The sequence below is a fragment of the Pinus tabuliformis genome, chromosome 9 (genome assembly GCF_031772625.1).
Source record: "Pinus tabuliformis cultivar Carrire ecotype Pingquan chromosome 9, CPIR1, whole genome shotgun sequence".
NCBI lineage: Eukaryota > Viridiplantae > Streptophyta > Pinopsida > Pinales > Pinaceae > Pinus > Pinus tabuliformis.
This window is the reverse complement of record NC_142307.1, coordinates 445,242,978-445,262,626: the sequence shown is the minus strand read 5'-3', so window position 1 is coordinate 445,262,626 and position 19,649 is coordinate 445,242,978.

Sequence of the window (19,649 nt, the reverse complement as noted above, 5' to 3'; positions counted from 1 at the left end):
CTCTTCTGTCAGCACACTGATCGTTTCGTTCAGGAAATGTGTACCATGATCGCTCATTAAGATCTTTAGGCAATAAAAAAGTGTTAGTATGTGCTCAAACAAAAACATCACGGCCTTCCTAGTTGTGCAATCATTTACTAGCTGCACTTCTACCCAACGTGTTAGGTATTCAATTACAGTAATAATATATCTCACGCCTATCTTTCCTTGCAGTTTTATGGGTCCGACAAAGTCAATTGCCTACTTTTCAAAGTGATGCAATGACATTTTCGGATTCAAAGGCATCTTGTCCCTCCACAATGGCTTTCCTATTCTTTGACATACATCACATGCCTTGTAATATGCTTTTGAATCCTGATGAAGGGTCGGCCACCACAACCCTACGCGAAGAATCTTCTGTGTGGTTTCTCTTCCTACGTAATGACCTCCCGCAGGGCCCCCATGAGAATCCCCGAGCATACTGCTTCGTTCAAACTTTGGTACGTACCTTTATAGTATTTCACCATTCCCCATCTTATACAAATTCCCTATAATGATAGAAAAGTCTGTCATACGCACAACTAGTTCCTATTTCTGCTAGATAGAGTAACCTTCCGGCACAGTTCTATTTGTTAGAAAGTGGATTACATCTTCAAAGTGTCCATTTTCTGCGCACAAAAAGTTGTGCTTCAGGTAGTCCTTACTCCAAAATGGTAGGTTCCTCCCCTGTCTCAATGTGCAACAAGTGATCTGGTTCTATGTTCAACCGCCCAAGGTTCACAACAACATCGAAATCGTATTATTGGAACAATAAGAGCCACCTCCATATGCCCCCCCCCAACACAGGTTTATTGACCAAGTATTTTAGCACAGAATGATCTATGTACATCTTGAAGTGTCCCCCTAGCAAATAGTGGCGACATTTCTAGACCGTGTACACCATAGTCAGTCCTTCGCGTTTAATGGTGGAGTATTTCTTTTCTACTTTAGATAATTTACGGCTCGCGAACATGATAGGGTGATCCAATCCTTCTCTGTCCTCTTGTGTAAGTACAGCCCCCAGCGCTATACATGATGCATCCACATGAACATGAAATTCTTTCTTCTTGTTCAGGAAGCTAAGAATTGGTGTAGTAATCATATTCTGCTTCAATATATCCATGCTTTTCGTACAGTCATTGTCCCAGCAAAACGTGACATCCTTCTTTTGTAGTTTTTCCATCGACGTGATGATTTGAGCATAACTCTTGATAAACTTTCTATAGTACCCAGTTTGTCCCAAAGTAGCGCACAACTGTTTCACACTATGCGGTGTTTCCAAATTTAGAATTACCGCAATTTTTGTGGGGTCTACCATCAGCCCTGTTTACAAAGCACATGCCCCAGCAGGATCCCAAAAGGAACAAGAAACATACATTTCTTGAAGTTGAGTGCGATTTGGTATCTTCAACATGTATCCAACATGAAGTGTAGGATCGCTACATGGTTCCTAACTAGCCTGAATATAGTCCAATCATCAAAATAAACCTCCAAGAATTTATGAATATATTCCCTAAACGCCACAACAACAACGAGTGAAAATATAGTTGGTGCATTCTTCGATCCACAAGGCATGACCGTATATTGAAAGCAATCCCACTCCATTGCAAAGCTTGTCTTTATCGTATCTTTTGACGCAATCCTCATATGGTGGTATCTCGAGAACCCATTGGTGAAATAATATGCCTCCTTAATGCCTACATTGTCCAACACCTCATGTATGAATGGGGTTGAGAATGGATCATGGATGCACGTGTTGTTCAATTTTCTGACATCTATGCATATTCTTATTTCTTCCTTCTATTTCTTTTCATGTACCACCATCAGACTTACCCAATCAAATTCTTTGATGGGCTCAATAATTCCTGCCATGAGCATCTTATCTAACTCTATGCAGACCTTCTCCTTGTACTTTGGGTTTACGTGATACGATCTCTCCTTTACTGGCTTTACGTCGGGTTTTAACGTGATCCTCATTACTCCTAAGTCTCTAATTATTCCCTTTAAGTCCATGAACTTGGTTAGAAATAAGTCCTGATACTAGAGGGGTTATTTAGCGACCTTATCTATTGTCACAGCATCCCAGTAGTCCCCAATCTTCACAAATTTTGGTTCTACCTCTGTACCAATGTTTACGTGCCAAGTCTTTACTAGTGCGGTTATGTCAGGGTTCTCAATTTGTGGTCCTTAAACCTTGTGCTGGCCTTCTATCTCTAGAATATCAATGTTCCTCAGATCTTCATCCTCTTCCTCAGTAGTTACATTATAACATTCTAGTGCACAATTTAACTAGGCAGCCCAGTCAGGCTGAGTCAATGCTACCTACTCCTGTGGCATTCTAAAGATGGTTGCCTTTAGTTCTTGTAGCACTTCATTAATACTCTCCCATCCATCATCAAAGTTAAAGGTCATCATAGATCCTTCACGTAGAACATCCTATTCATTCCTCTTGTGGCAAAGCTCTGTTTCTATATACCAGTTCATTGATATAACATCTAGAGTGTGATAGAATAGGTGCACCCACTCCGGTTGTGGCTTTTCCCCATAGGCTTGCATCCACTTTGCCTAATGCATGCATGGATCATCCTGCACATTGTATTTATCTGTGAATCGTACCCGAGGCTTTCCAAAATATGTGTGCATCATCCTTTTACATGTGCATCAGTCATCAAAGTTTCCTTTGTGTGTATCCCCCCACCTCCCCGATGTAGTGTGTAGTGCCCAATTCAAGGATTAAAAACGTTGTTTCTTTGAAACACCTCTCTCAAATCTATTTAAGAAAGAATCTACCTCACCTAATCCATCATAAGTAGGCAGATCTCTCATTTCCATTAATATGCATCGTAGTGATCTTGTCATCATATTACAGTTAAGTGTGGTTACTTCATGCAACTTATTCTACCATCGCTCTATCTCCTCATTTGAATCTGAAGTACAGGAGCTTTCGCACTCCCATGAAATTCATCCATATGCAGTGGGATTTACCTAGTCTTTTTATGGTGCAATTATTTTGTAGATGAAATCTAAGCCACCATCACTTTCATAGTCGCGCACTAACTTAGTGTAGCGCAATCCCTCAGCAGGGTCCAAAGGTATCACTACGCATAAAAACTTCTTCTCAAAAATCATATTGTGCTTCTTCAGGTTACTCACCCCATTCATGTTAATCCCTCAATCAATTCCTAAGACCACGGGGTAGGGATTGTTGTCATCCACAATCTCTATCACCTCAAAGTCGGCTAGTGCGCTCGCTCCTTCAATATCCACTATGATTCCCTACAATCACCCCACGGGAATTATCTTATGTTGGTTCACCATGTGCAACCGGATAGGAGACCACTGCAGCGTTGGCTTCCCCATGCATTCCCACATTTGCTTCGGCAAGACGATCACGTCCGTCCCTAAATCCAGAATTACTTGGTCCATCTCGTATTCCCCAATCTGCGTGGTTAACCTCATTTCTCTTCCTGTTCTGGTCATATGCTTTCTAATCTGCCGAACTACGCGCGGTTCTACTTTCGCAATCCCAACACATCTGTTATTGAGTTCCTGTAATCCCTTTACCACCTTACTATCACACAGTAGCTTCATACATGTTTCAGGAACATCATGAGCATCGATGGGTCCATTTCAAGCTCCACTCTATCTTTGCTCCCTCAAGTGGAGGCATCAATTAAGGTCTTCTTAGCTTCCATAAAATTTTCTTGAGCGTGCTCCAAGTCAAACTCTGCTTCCTTCGTCGGAGCTTTGTGAACCCAAGTACTTTATTCTAGTTGCTTTAATTTATCATCTCCCTTCGTAATTCCACTTCAGAGCACAATATTCATATTAGGTTCTTCCTTGTGTGGCTCAAACCTCATCATTTTCATGTTCTAAGTTGGGGGAGGTCATAGCGCTCCCTTTTCGTAGGACAATCTTCCATCTCATGATCGAATAAAGTACAATACAAACATGATGGATGTGTCAGATTCATACAATCGCAGGAATAATGCTCTGGCCCTCCACAATTATAACATATCAGTTTTCTGTGACCTCTCCTAGCTCCTCCTCCACCTTGGCTTGGTCTGTGCCCCTGGAATCTGGTTCGCACCATCCCTACACCTCGGTCTAGGGGCTGCATTTCAGCCTGAACCTGTAGGTAGGAGTTATATCAATAATTATCTCATAACTTCTACATGTTTTCTCATCATGTCCCATCGATCTACAAAAATTACAGAACAACTGTTGTGAATTCTGCGTGTACTACTGCAACAAATGACAATTGTTTGTAGCATGCTTTCCTCCTATTTAACAAATTGCACACCACAGAGAATGTGTTGCACTTAGTCCTGCTTGTGCTTCTGGTCTTAATGGCATTGGTCGTCCTCTTGCGAGGTAATTCAAAAATAACAGGAAGTGATCTTTATCATGACCTTGACCTTTGCATTTCACACACCACACCTCTTCGTGCGCTCAAACGGTCCTACCATGTTTCAGACTCTATATCTCAAGGCATAAGTTTTTCAACTCCGCATGGATCTACTGAAATCTCAAGTTAGGATCCTATATTGGGGTCTTGTGCAGCCTCATCGCGATCTCTAAAGCTTCTGTGTGTTGTTAACCTTTGTTGTGACAACATGTTCCTCAAGTGCGGCATTCATGATGCTACAGACCATTCACAGTGTTATCCAACCATCAGTGTCATGTTAGATTTGTGAATAATGCACTTCAGTCTTTGATCCAGCTCCCAAGATGTCTCATTTGGTAGCATCGTGATCTCTTTGAACCCAATGATTGACTGTGCTTCTAAATTCGGTCTGCTAAACTCCCTAGTTACCGTAGCTTGGATAACCACACTTCCCGCATTCATATTATCATTTGATTGCTTAATGTAACAGGTCAATGCGCGATCCTGTAGAGTGCTAATTAATGTAACCTTCTTGATAGCATCGTTTTTTACTCCTTGCGCTTCCCATACACCTTTTGCAATGAACCAAAACTAGTCCAGATCTTCATTTCCCACTCCCTTGAACACAAGCAACTTTAACGAGCTTGCCATATTAAAACACAGTGGTGGTGGATGTGGTATGGGCAAGCAAGGAGGTGATGACGGTGAAACTGGGAGTTGTGTGGGTGGGGATGGTATGCATAGAATCCTCTGCCTTATCGAATTGATCATAATGCACGGAGATACCTTCAGAAGCTCTTCCTTGTCCCCTCGTGGAGGTGAACTCAAACGGTTAGTCTCTATTTCCGCACTTCCTTCATTTTTGTAAATTCTCCCACTTCGCCTATCCCCAAACATCATTGTAACCGCATAATTTGCTTTTTGCACAATAACATTTTAGTCTAATCTTTTAGAGACTTTATGTACTTACCTTGTGGTCCTTTGAGAAAGTGTCGCTCAGCCTCGCTATAGCTGACCGAAGTATCTACCACAAACTCAATGTTAAATCCTCCTATAATCTGATCAAGCCAGTGATCCACAATGCATGTGATCTTATCCTCTAATGCTTCCAATCTGTGCACCAACTTTGGGGTCCACACAATAGTTCTGTCAAGCTTACCTTCCTTGGTTGTCTGCTCGCTTTGCAATACACTTGTACAACTCAGTAGAGAACGACATGAAAAAAAATTCGTGGATCTCTATGTACAGGTAACAGTATAACCACTCTTCTTTTGTCAATTGCAGATTCCTATTCTCCTGCACTACAAACTCATGAATTCTCCTGTCAATCTAGCCTTTGATTTCCTTCTTATTTAGATTCTAGTGATGCAACATTAGAGATCTATATGCATATTCCAATCCCGAAAATGAAACCACATATTGGCTTGGTGGGGCCTAACCCAGGTTTGGAGTTAATTAGCCAAACAAATTCCTATACTATTGGCCCTTTTGGCAATAGCCTGTAGAGCGTGGATTGAGGTCTCACCCGAAGCAGTATGGGGGGGTGTTGGAACCAAGTTTCTTCACCCTTGAGATGTCTAAAGTGTCACTTTAGTCAAATGGTGAACTAGCTTTATGTAGGTTACTCTGTACACCCTTCTGACCTATGTTACGTTCCTAATTGGTTATAATTATCTTTGCACAACCCTAACCATGGACTGCGGTGCTTTCGCACTGCTAAGGCAACTAATTCCCCAAGTTATACCATAGATATTACTTATATTCCCTATAAGAGTTAACTTCACATAAGAAGATGCTTATCTTATGTTCACTTATTCGACACATTCATATAAGTTCGCGCAACATATAAAGAAAAAATTGCAATTCATCCCCAATATACTTTAATGCACAAAACAAGACAAGATACACCAAATGATAAGAAACTTCTCTTTATTAACTCTCTAGTGGTTACAGACCCGACTCACCCTACACACTTAGCTACAGGGGTCTGTGCACTTAGCTGCGAACTACTAGGCCTCTACGCACTCAACTACAAAGCCTTCCCCTACTCTATGACCCAAAGACATGACTTTACACTTCGACTCGGACTCAATTCTTCATCTTCATCTACACTTACTTTCTATTAGATATCTTTTACAACTTAGAACCTCACTCTATTTATACAATCCCATGGTCCGCGGACCATGGGTAGAACGCTCAAGCAAGCATTACATTCCAAAAGTAAGAACAGACGAATGTATAACTCAATTACAATCTTCCCACTCTACGCCCACAAATCACGGAGTCCTTCCATTAGACTTAGTCAAAACTTGGACTCTAAGCCCATAAAGCTTCCTTGGCGGATCCCACGCCCATCAACATTAATATTCCGAGTTGTGTCACAACACCATAAGTTTCACCTTCATCACCTATTGAGTAAAAGTGTTTTAGTTTATTTTGATGATTAGGGAACTCTAGAAACTAGTTTATTGACTACATATTCATTACAAAATAGTGAAATTTGTTGCTTTAAGAAATTAGAAAAGTTGTGAGTTTTTGCATTTCATTTCTAAAAAAAATCAAAGAAAATCTTTTTTTCTCTAAATAGAATTTCATTAAAATTTAAAGTTTCTTTTGCATTTTAGAATGCATTAATATTTTGGGTTGTGTCACAACACCGTAAGTTTCATCTTCATCACCCATTGAGTAAAATAATAGCTTAATAATACAGTGTTAATGAAAATTCACCTAAAATTTTAAATTTTAAGGGATCTTTTCACCTACAGTAGCTTAAGTGTAGAGCTTTGGAATAGGAAAGGAAGTAAACTTTCCAAAGCTATAAATGGAAAATAGAATCTTGAGTTAGGAAGAGAAAATCCAATTATTTTCCTTTTTCTCTAGGTATCTCTTCTTATACATGAGTTAAGCACGAGGTCATGTTGAATCTTGTGAATTGATTGTACCCATTTCATTGGCCAAGATACAATGATTTAAATGTATTTCAACAGTATCAAAAGGTACCTAGGGTCACTTGAAAGTAAACCTCCAAATGATCATTTGGTGGAGCCTTCATGGGGATTGAGCTTGTTACTCTACCCTTGTGTGTACATCTGATTTACGACTATGCATCCATGTAAAATTATTGTATTTGGTGAACTTAGTGATTATAACACTAGGGCTCTACTTAAGGTTATGATAGGGGGAAGGTCCTATTGTACTTGGAACAATCATTGGTTAGACTCACTTGGACTCTTTCGAGGATAATCTTTGCTTGAGATGGTTTACAGTAGAGTTACTTGCACCATATTGTTTCATTAAGTAGGTTGTCACGGTAATTGGTTCCAAATGCTCATTTTCTATAAAACTTTTTACCATGATCTCTTCGATGTTCGATTTCATCACCAACTAGTAAATATTGATCTCTCTAAAGAGTAAGATTGTATGGTTTGAACTCCTAGTTTTTTTATCATGTGTTAATTTTTGTCTTGTTTTTACTTTTTAGAGACTTTAGGTGTAATTTAAATATTGTCGGATTGATTTTCTGATTGATCAAAACAAGTTTGAATATCTTTTTTGTGAATGATATTCTTATTTTGTTCTGCCAAATACACTGGTTAAGCCTTAGTTATCGCTTATTTGTGCTCAAAATCTCTTTGAATTGCAAATTAGGGTTACTGAAGACCTTGTGCTTTTCTGAAAGAATTATAGTTATTTTTGGTTGATAAAAGAAGTTGTTGCTTTCATCTTGGAAAAAAATTCGTGGTTACATTGTTATTATGATTAAATCAAACCATTCATATGAGAATATGTCTTTTCGCCAACCTTCTTTATTGATATCTTTGTGCTTGAAAGTTTTCAGTGATTAGAGGAAAAAAGTGTTTTAGTTTATTTTGACGATTACGGAAATCTGGAAATTAGTTTGTTGACTGCATTTTCATTACAAAATAGTGAAATTGGTTGCTTTAAGCAATTGGAAAAGTTGTGATTTTTTTCATTTCATTTCTCAAAAAAATCAAAGAAACTCTTTCTTTTCTCTAATTAGATTTTCATCAAAATGGAAAGTTTACTTTGCATTTTCGAATGCATTAAAATTCTAAGTCGTGTCGCAACACCATAAGTTCCAACCTCATCACCAATTGAGTAAAAGTGTTTTAGTTTATTTTCATGATTATGGATATCTAGAAATTAGTTTGTTGACTGCATTTTCATTACAAAATAGTGAAATTGGTTACTTTAAGAAATTTGGAAAAGTTGTGAATTTTTGCATTTCATTTCTCAAAAAAATCAAAGAAACTCTTTCTTTTTTCTAAATAGAATTTCATCGAAATTGAAATTTTCTTTTGCATTTAGAATGCATTAAGATTTTTAGTTGTGTCGCAACACATTAAGTTTCACCTTCATGAGCCATTGAGTAAAAGAATAGCTTTATAATACAACATTAATTAAAACTCACCTAGAATTTTATATATTTTTAGGGCTATTTTCACCTACACTAGCTTAAGTGTAGGGCTTTGGAATATGAAAGGAAGTAAAGTTTCCAAAGCTACATGTAATGTCCATTAATAATAATAATAATAATAATAATAATAAAATACAAGAAAATAGATAATAAACAAAAAAAAATAAAAGATAGTAATAGGAAATAGTAAATAAATAATAATAAAATAATAAATAACAATACTAAAGCTCTAAATAAATAAAAATAAAAATAAATAGAAAAATAGTAAAAATTAGTAAAGCTAAAAAACAAAATAATAAAATAAGAAAGGAGTAAAGTTGCATGTTGACACATGGAGTGTGTTGATGTGGTTCACATGGAGTGTGTGCATGTGGTTCCCCTTCCAATGTTTGCTCTATTTAATAGATAGTAAGGAAGATGAGAGACATTCCATCATTCCATGATTCCATCATCCATTCTCTTGGGAGAATATTGTTTCTATTGGGGAGAATAGTGTTATGAGACAAAGGATTCTTTTAGCAGTAGCTCGTGGGTGGCCAGTTGTAGCAAGATTTTATGCAATTGAGCCTAAGTTGGGTGGAGAGTTGTCCCCAAGACTTTGTTGCAAATTCAACTAGCATTCAACCCTAAAATCACAAGTGAGAAACATCATCGCCATGGGTAAGTTGTCTCTAATCATATTTTTGAATTTAATGTTAATTAGTTGATAAATTATGTGTTAATTATAAATCACATGATTAATCTTATTTATTACATGTTTTTATTTCAATAGTGCTACATATGGTATTAGAGCTAGTTTCCACTGTGTATGACCTATAAGTAAAAATTCAAGAAAAATAATTGATTAAATTTATCCATAATTTATTTATTTATTTATTAATTAATTCTTTTAACTTAGGTTAATAACCATGTGGTTGAGCACTAATTGCTGCCACATCGGATTTTAACATACTCTTCTTTTCATGGAGGCCTAAATTTTTTTTCACATAGGCAAAATAATGTTGAGTGCAACAATGTCTTGATTCCCAAACACTTGCGAGAATAGGGTTTGATCTCGCTGCCTACTCGTAGAGATGAATATCGTACCTCTTTCTCATGGTAGCGGATAATTTTTTTTTGTTTGAGTTTGACGTGGGTAATATTCTTCCATTTCATTACAAGCCCGAAAATATTTCTTAACTATTTCCATGTCGTCACATATAAATCAAATTACATAAAATGGTTGGTATACGAGTTCAGTTTTATATATATTATATTACAAGTTATCTAGACAGTGGGAGGTACAGGAAAATAGAGCTATAATGTCAAATCATCAAACCATGTAGCTCAAAAAAATTTACTTAACATTATAGAATATTATTTTGAAGATCTAAATAATGGAGCTTTAATTTATTTTTATATTTTGGTATTATTAAGATTGGTATAAGCAACATTTTCTCTCTACTTAAGTTTGGGGTTTTTCTTTAATTAAGTTAATGCGTCATATGATTCTATCCCTAAATGAATAAAGTACAGGGATTTCCCGTTAATGGTACAACATCCAAAGGTTTTTTTCTCAACTGCTGACAGTCTAAGTGTAATAAAAAAAAAATTATATATATAATGACTCAGCGGAGATCGAAAAATCAATGACTTACTCAGGAGAGATTAGAATGAAAATTTTGAAAGCACAACTCCTGACCAAACAATGGTGGGAACACCGCATTTCTCCTTAGATAAATCCATTTAAAGAAACAAAAAAAACAAAATTTCCATTTAAAAAAACAAAAAAATCAAAAAACAAAATTTCTCTTTACATAAATCTATTTAAAAAAACAAAAAACAAATACTTTAATCCTAAGGGGAAACCAAAAAGGCCATTGATAATTTAATGTGATGAGTAGAATGCAGAAAATTAATTGTAAGATTCAAGTTCAGTCAGATTTCGTGGCAAATCTATCCAATTGCAAAAGACTTTTCAGGTTAAGTTTATTTATAGATCTTCTCCTTTGAGCGAAAGACCGGTGTTACAAAATCCCTCATTTAAGTTCAGTGAACATGGTGTCGTGGTTTGCTATAGTGCTATAGTGCTAAGTTGAGTTCAAAAATATTTCTAGCCTGCATGACAAAATAAACTTATACGTAATAGTTCCCATGGAGAGAACCCCTTAGAAGGTAAATTTCTCTTATACCTATGGTTGAATGTTTTTATTAATATAATGTTAATATAGTAATGATATAAGTTATTGTATTTTTGTTAATAATTGTTGAATATAAAATAATTGATGATAAAATAAAGGTTGATTATATTCAACATGAATAAATTGTCAAATAAGTTATGTTACTGTTCGAGAGAATATTTTTAATATTGTTTATTTTATTTGTTTTTAAAATGTAAATTATATGAAATAATAATAATAGTATTATTATTATTTCATTTATATAATGTGGAATAAAAAAAAGAGAACGAAAGTTATGAGCTTGTGAGAGGAAAATGGTGGACTAGGGTTTCTAACAAACCGTTACATGGCGCAGAGACAGAGCCAACAGTATCTCAGGATTAAGTTGTACTATTGCCAGCGAGGGTCTAGCGGATCTGGTAGAAACAACCAATGAACATCCCGATGGGGGAGGCAACATGGCTCCCCCCACAGGCCGCAATAATGGAAATGGGCCACATGGGGATGAAAATGAATAGCCCTCAACTGGAAGTGCAGAATAGCCATCAGTATAGCCTGTGCAGCAGCAAGAGAAGAACAAACAAGCAGATTTGAAAAATGAAACAAAAAATAACCCTACAACACTTGAAAAACCAAAGAAGGCATCGTCTTCCACTTGCAAGACCATTGCAATGGAACGACCCAAGATTGAGTTACCGAGTCACAAAATCAATGCACAAATACAATATATGAAAGACCATGCACTAATAGGTAAATTTATAGGCTACTGGCCCACTGAAAAAGCTCTACAAGGATGGATAACCTCAAAGTGGAAGCCCAAGGGACATGTTACCCGACAGCTAGGCCCCTAAGGTTTTTTACAACCATCTCCAACTGCATTGAAGACAAAAATCACATTCTAGATAGAGGACCCTATTTCTTCAATGCAGCGGGTCTATATCTATGAGACTCGATAGAAAGATTCAATCCAGACAAGGAAGACTTCAACTGGGTACCAGTATGGATTTGCATGTATTCCTTACTTCTAGAATACTGGGATAAAGAATCACTTAAAGCTATTAGAAATGGGCTAGGAGAATTCATAAAGACTATATAGGAAATAAAGCTTCGTCGGTACACCTCATATGCTCGCATCTGTGTTTATATGAAACTTGGAAAGGCACTCATGGATTCAGTAAGTCTCCTTCACAATGACATTGAATGGATTCAACCCATAGATTATGAACATGTGAATTTTAGATGCAGGAAATGCCATGCCCATGGACATCTATTTCGTGATTGACCTCTAAATGCCCTTCCTAAATCTACATACTATGGGGGAAAATTTGATGCGGAAGGGTTTACCAAAGTTGCTAATATAAAGAAGCGTAATAAAAAACCACCTACTGTATCAAAAAATGTAATACCATCCTCTGATGCACCGTCCTCCAGCAACAATTTTGACCTTCTATCAAACCTAGATATGCCAAAATGAGATCCTTCCAATATAGCTAAGACAACTTCTGCACCATCAACCAAATTTTTTGATGTACCTAACGCTGATGATGTTAGTCAACCATCATTATCAAATAACTCAGATTCGAAACCAACAACCTCGCAACTCATATCCCTTCAAGATCAGAACAAATCCCTTTGGTCTGCAAAAGGAATGGACATTGACAACTTGTTGATAGACCCACTCAATACAACCCACCACATTGATGAGAGCAATTAAGAAAGTCTCATGGAAGAAGAACCTGAAAGTTTTGATCTAGGGGACCTAGACATATTCAGTCTAGAACAAGCATGGAAGAAGAAAGAGTTTGACAAAATATCAGACAGGTAACTTGAAAATCTAGAAGTAGTACTCTCAAGAGTGCACCAGCACAACACACTAGGCATACAACAAGGAAGCAGGTGGGACAGGAAATAGATTACCAAAGATGGGAAGAAAAGAGGCAGAAAGACAGATTTACAACACACCATCCTCATTGGGGAAATGCTAGTGGAGTGTGGAAGGTGATCCAAGTTGACTAAATACTACAAATCCTTACCTACTGGTCAACCATGAAGCTCATCTCATAGAATATTCAAGGATTTAATAGTCTCAGGAAATACAGGATGATAAAGAACACGATACAGCATAAAAGACCACATATTTTCTTTATGCAGGAAACAAAATGTAATACTAGCACATTAGCTTCCATTTTATCCAAAGCCTGGTTGGGATGCCAAACTGTCATGGTAGATGCAACGGGAGCTTTGGGGGGGCTTACTATAGCCTAGAATACACAGCACGTCTCCCTTACAGATTTCCATCCTTCTCATCATTTTATACAAGTCACTTTTCACCTCATTGGAACTAATATACATGGTCACTTGACAAATGTATACTTCCCTCAAGATACTATGCAAAAGAATACGCTGCTAAATTCACTGGAAATTCTCGATTCCACAAGAACACATCCACTCTAAATCACAGGCGGTGACTTCAATATGATCACTCGGCTGGAGGAAAAACTAGGAGGTAGAAGGAAGCTAGACAGTGAAAGCAGCAGCTTCAAAGAATACATTAAAAATAATTGGCTAATTGATTTACCATTTGATAATGGTATTTTCACATGGAATAATAAAAGGATGGGCTCTCAATAAATCTCATCCAGGTTGGATAGATACCTTATCTCAAATAACTTAGTACATCTAGGAGGTGATATACCACCTCAATACTCCCCATTATCAGCTCAGATCACTGGCCTATTTCCCTGCAATGGAAGGATCCTGGAAACTCAAATAGGAAACCATTTAGATTTGAAACCTTTTGGCTCACTCATCCTGATTTAAAAAATATGGTCAAATCAGCTTGGGAGAGATTTATTCCCCCCTAGAAACTCAACTATGTATAAATTCCAATAGAGATTGAAGCGTATCAAAAGGCAAATCAAGTACTAGAATCACACCACATTCGGTAATATCCTTCAATATCAAAAAATGCTCGAGCAAAATATGATAGAGCTACAGAAGAAAATCAATACAGGAGGCAGAACCGAGAATTTAGCAAGTCAAGGACAAGCTCTTCTCACACAATTAGAAGAAATAAGGAAACAAGAGGAAATGATCTAGAAACAAAAGTCAAGAATCAGATGGCTAAAAGACGGAAAAAGAAACATCAAATTCTTTCACCGCAAAACTATCCAAAGAAGAATGAATAACACCATCTCACATATTCAAAATCCACAGGGAGAGAGAATGGAGAAACAGGAAGATGTTGAGAGAGAGATCACTAATCACTTCAAAATAGTACATCAAGAGCTACCTACCGATAGACAACTTGAAATAAATGAAATACTCCAGCATATTTGTAGAATTATAACAAAGGAGCACAATCAGCTCTTGTTGCGACCGGTTACTTTGATAGAAGTAGAATTGGCTTCAGATCAATTAGAAGATGGAAGGCTCCAAGTCCTAATGGCTTCACCTCTAACTTCTACCATCCTTTTTGGAATTTAATCAAAGAGGAAGTCTAGAATGTGGTAGATGAATCACGAGCTATGCATTGGCTACTTCCTTTTTTCAATGTGACATTCATAGCTCTCATCCCCAAAGAAGATCAACCGAGTACTCTGGAGAAGTTTAGGTGCATCGCTCTATGCAATGTCATATACAAAATCATTTTGAAGGTCATTTCCAATCACCTCGAACTGCTTCTCCCTCTTCTCATTTCACTGGAAAAATCTGGTTATGTTGAAGGACGTCAAATCTTGGATGAAATCATATTGACTCATGAAATCATTCACTCCTTAAACAGAAACAAACAGGCTGGTATGCTTCTTAAAATTGATCTTTCTAAACCTTTCGACAAACTAAGTTGGTCCTATATAAAACACATGCTGACTGCCTTCGGCTTTAGCCCGACCTGGGTTAGATGGCTTATGAATATCATATCCTCCCCCTTCTGCTCCATCCTAGTTAATGGAATCCCCTCCAAACCCTACTCCCCATCCATAGGAATTCGTCAAGGTGACCCTTTATCACCCTTCCTCTTTATTATTATGGCAGAAGGTCTAGGTCGCCTTATAAAGAATGTTGTTCAATCTCATGTCTTAAGAGGCATCTCTACCCATGGAACCTTTGCTTTAACTCATCGACAATTTGTTGATGACAATATGTTATTCAGACATCCTTCTGTCAGTGAAGCCCGCATCTTCAAAGCTCTGCTAGAAACCTTTTCAAGGGCCTCAGGAACCACCATTAATACTGCCAAATCTCAAATTTTCTTTTTCCACACTCCTCCTGCCACTTAGAGAATAATCAGCAGAATCATAGGATTCTCACAAGATAAACTTCCATCTAAATATTTGGGCACTCTTGTGATATATTCATCCTTAAAGCATGCATCTTGGCAACAACTCATTGAGAAAATTGAAAGCAGCTTATCATCCTGGACCTACAGAACTCTAGACATGGCAAGCAGCCTCATTCTGATAAAAGCAGTTTTACAATCCATGCCTCTCTATCTCTTCTCAGTTCTTGCAGCACCAAAATGGGCACTCAAAAAGATAAAAAATTTGCAATGCAACTTTTTATGGGGCTCCACAGGGCAAAACTGTAAATGGGCATTAGTGAAATGGGTCACGTTCTACACCCCAAAAAATTTGGGGGGGGGGGGGGGGGGGGGGGGTGGGTGGGTGGGTCTAGGATTGCGAGACTTGCAACACAGTAAAACATTAATCGGAGCATGAATATGGTGGTAGTGGGTTTCAAGTCCACAGAAGCCATGGGCCCAAATATGGACTGCAAAATATGTGAACAATCGTCTGCAGGAAGAGTTGATTAGAATCACAACTACAGACACAGGATCTCTAATTTGGAATGCAGCAAAACAACATAGAGAGCTAATACAAAAGAACAGCTTCTGGTATATACACGATGGGAAAACTACGCATTTTTGGCTGCATTCTTGGAAACAAAGGCAAAAATTTGTAGGAATACTTTCCCCTATTGATGGAAACAACATCAACCACACTGACCATGTAGCACACTACTGGACTCAAAGTACCAATCAAGGCTTTAGGCAATGGAAACCTATTGAATATATAATACAACATAAAACTGAAGCCTATAACTTGGATCTACACAAAGAACTCACCAGCGGGAAAATCAGATGTCCTAATGGAAAAGATGTTTTGAGATTGGGCTACACCCCAAGGGGAACTTACACAACAAAAGAAGCATATAAGCTAATGCTCCAAACACACGAACCAGTTGACCCTGCTTGAACTCGTCTCTGGACTACAGGAATATGGCCCAAAATCTCTACCTTCACTTGGTTGCTCTATCATCAATGAATTCTCACTTGGGATAATTTAATTAAAAGAGGATTATAGCGACCCTCTTATTGTCGTAATTACCAAAAACAAGGAGAAAATATTCAACATCTCATGGACTCCTGCTACATGGCTAATCAATTATGGGAAAAACTCACCTTCACATGTTAGAGACCATGCAGAATCTTAGGGGATATCAAAGGCACAGTCCGCAATTGGCCCCCTGCACCATATAAGAGAAAACTTCTAAATGTGCTATGGACAATTCTCCCAAGCTTCCTTTTCTGGACAATTTGGAAGGAAAGAAAAAAAAGAATTTTCAAAAATCAAAGCACTACTTTGGAGATCATGTGGACCAATTTATTTCAGAATATTCAAGAAACCCTAGCTCTCCAATAGTGGAGTGTTGAGGACTTTCCCACTCAAGCACAAGAATAGAGCATATGGGACAACTGGAAATTAAAGCTCCCACAGGTTCAAATTGATCCACACAAAGCAAGCATTATCAACAAGTAGCCATCACATTGGAACCCCCCTCCAACAAATGTGATCAAACTAAATTTTAATGGGGCCTCAAAAGGCAACCCAGGTAAATTGGGATATGGTGGAATTTTTAGAGATCGATAAGATCGATCATTTCTAATATACTTTGGTTCAATAGAACAGGACACAAATAACTTTGTAGAAATGGAAGGATTGTGGCAAGGTATGAACTTAGTGCATCAACACAATGTTCATCCTATTATAATAGAAGGGGACTCCCAAATTTTAATACACATGGTTACCCAAATACAATTGGGAACCGCAGCTTCGAGAGTCACTACCAGCTGGAGACTAGCGGCCAGGCTCGAACTAATAGAGAAATGGATGAAAAATAGACAACCTACCACCTTCATTCACGTCAAAAGAGAAAACAACAGGGTGGCCAATATTTTGAGAAACATAGGAGTTGAACATGATCAAGTCCTACAATCTAGAACAATCAATATTTTACATGACCAAGCTCAATTACAAGCCTGCACTGACCTGGTCCATAAGGAAGCACTTCCCCCAGACGCAGGTGCTTAGTAAGGACAATGAGGTGGCGGCCAAAAGGAACGGCTTGTGGCCAAACCACATCGCCCTCTGAAATCTGGCACATTGGTCTGAAATTGATATTAATAACAACCATAAATGGAAATTAAGGGGATGCCATCTCCAGCCTGTCAGCAACCACCCACCTCATCTCCACGCAAAAATGAATACCGGTGATACTCTTACCACTACACCTGTCCATCATCCTCTACCATTATAATGCCTTTGTCCTCAAGTTGCTGCTGCACCCAGCGCTCACACTTCCACAGGAGGCACTACTACCTCCTCTGCTGCATTGACTTAGGCCCATGAATTCACTTCACCTAGAGCTTTCCATTTTGTCTTCCACTCAACATCTGCAACTAGTCCCTCCTCAGAGTCGCCCGTAAATTTTACTGAGCCTCTACATCTCTCTCAGCCCAATTCCTGAAGAAATTCTCAAACTTCTGGAGCCAACATGCTGAGAACGTGTCATCGTATGCGCAGTCACATGGGCGGAAGTAGAGGAAGCTTGGCTCGTCCCCCACCTTCCCCAATCTCAGAGTCCACTTCCTCTCTGGCCCAACAAATTATAGGGTGCTACCCAAACACCCGCAGTGGCAGAAGTAGAGGCCGCTCTCAACCTCACCACCTCCATTTGACGCCCCCTGCCTTGCCTCCTAGCGGCAGTCCTTCCAATATTGCTTTGCCCCCCAGGGGTACTCCTTCCAATCCTCAAACGCATCTCCAATCCAATCAATTCACCTTTCATTCATCCATGAACAGGCCCATCATCATTGCCACTACCTCCATTAGCTTTCACAAGACGGAGCAAGCAATTAAGGGACAGACCGTTGATGGTGGTGGCCACACTAGAGCAAGTGAGGAGCAGGCCATTGATGGTGGTGGCCACAACAGCACAGCTTTAGACATGGCTCATACAAGCACCCATAGAGCAAGGACGTGGCAAACTGAGAAGGAGATGAGACAAACGTGGAAGAAGGCGGACAAGGACTAGAAGGCAGAAGAAGATGTGGAGCCTTACCATTGTTTCATCGAGGAAGAAAAACCAGCGCAGCAACCAGATGACACAGAGGCTTCCCACCAGGTAGGTGTCGACATGGAGGAGTACAGGTGCTTCATTGTGGAGGAACACCCATTGTCTCTGCCTCACTCCTAGTTAGCCACTCTGCTTGCCACGTGTTTGCCACACGGCCTCCCACACAGCCTGCCATGTGTTTTCTTTTTCTCAGGTTTTTATTGGAATTGTGCTTTCTAGCTTTGCTAATGGGGGTTCCAGGAAACCTAATAGTATTAGGTTCCTTGGTTGGTTTATGTTTAACTTTGAAAAACTGACAAACAATTGTGCGCAATTGTTGGTTTCTCCTGCATGGGCAACAATCTAAATTTTGCACTGGTTTCCATTATGGGTAGTCCAAACTCTGTTTTTGTTGTTTTTTTCCAACTCTCAGGCATGTATATGCACAGGCTAAGGCCTCAATGTACAATATTTTTTCAGTAATAGAATTAGCCTAACTTAGAAAAAAAATGTGGAATAAAAAAATAGAATGGGGAATATATCTATATATATATATCTATATATCTATATATATATATATATATATAAATGAATTAGGTTTGCCTATTTTTAAAAAATAAATAAATTGAAAGAAAATACATTCAGGTTCAAACAAATAACGCAGTTAAAAAAAAAGAAAAAGAAACTTACTATGACCACTTCCTTAAGACTTTAAAATAGAATGTGAATATTAATACATGGGAGGTATGCTTATAATTAAAGCTAAGATTTTGAGTAAGTAGCCTTTTTAAATTTGTTAATTATTTTTATATTTTTAATTATGTTAAAAAGAAAAAAATTAATTATATTACTTTTATTTTTAATTTAAGATATTTCTAAAGTAGAACACACACACACACACACACACACACACATAGGGGTGAAACTATGTTTACAATGAAAGGTTAATATTTATGAAGACTATTTAGGCATATTAAAATAATATTGGGTTAACATTTTTTTAATTTATTTTTATGTGAACCATTTGACAACTTCTCCTTAGACATGGACAAGTGAGGAAGATTTGAACCTCTAATATCATGGTACTATGTATGAGGTTATGGTTTCAACTATTTTTGAAGTATAATGTTTTGATAACATGTGGTTAATGATGTCATGCATATGTGGTGTTAATTTGTTGTGATAAGGACATTGTACACTTATAATCGATATGATATGCTTAATGTCATATAGGGATTATGATGTTGTGATA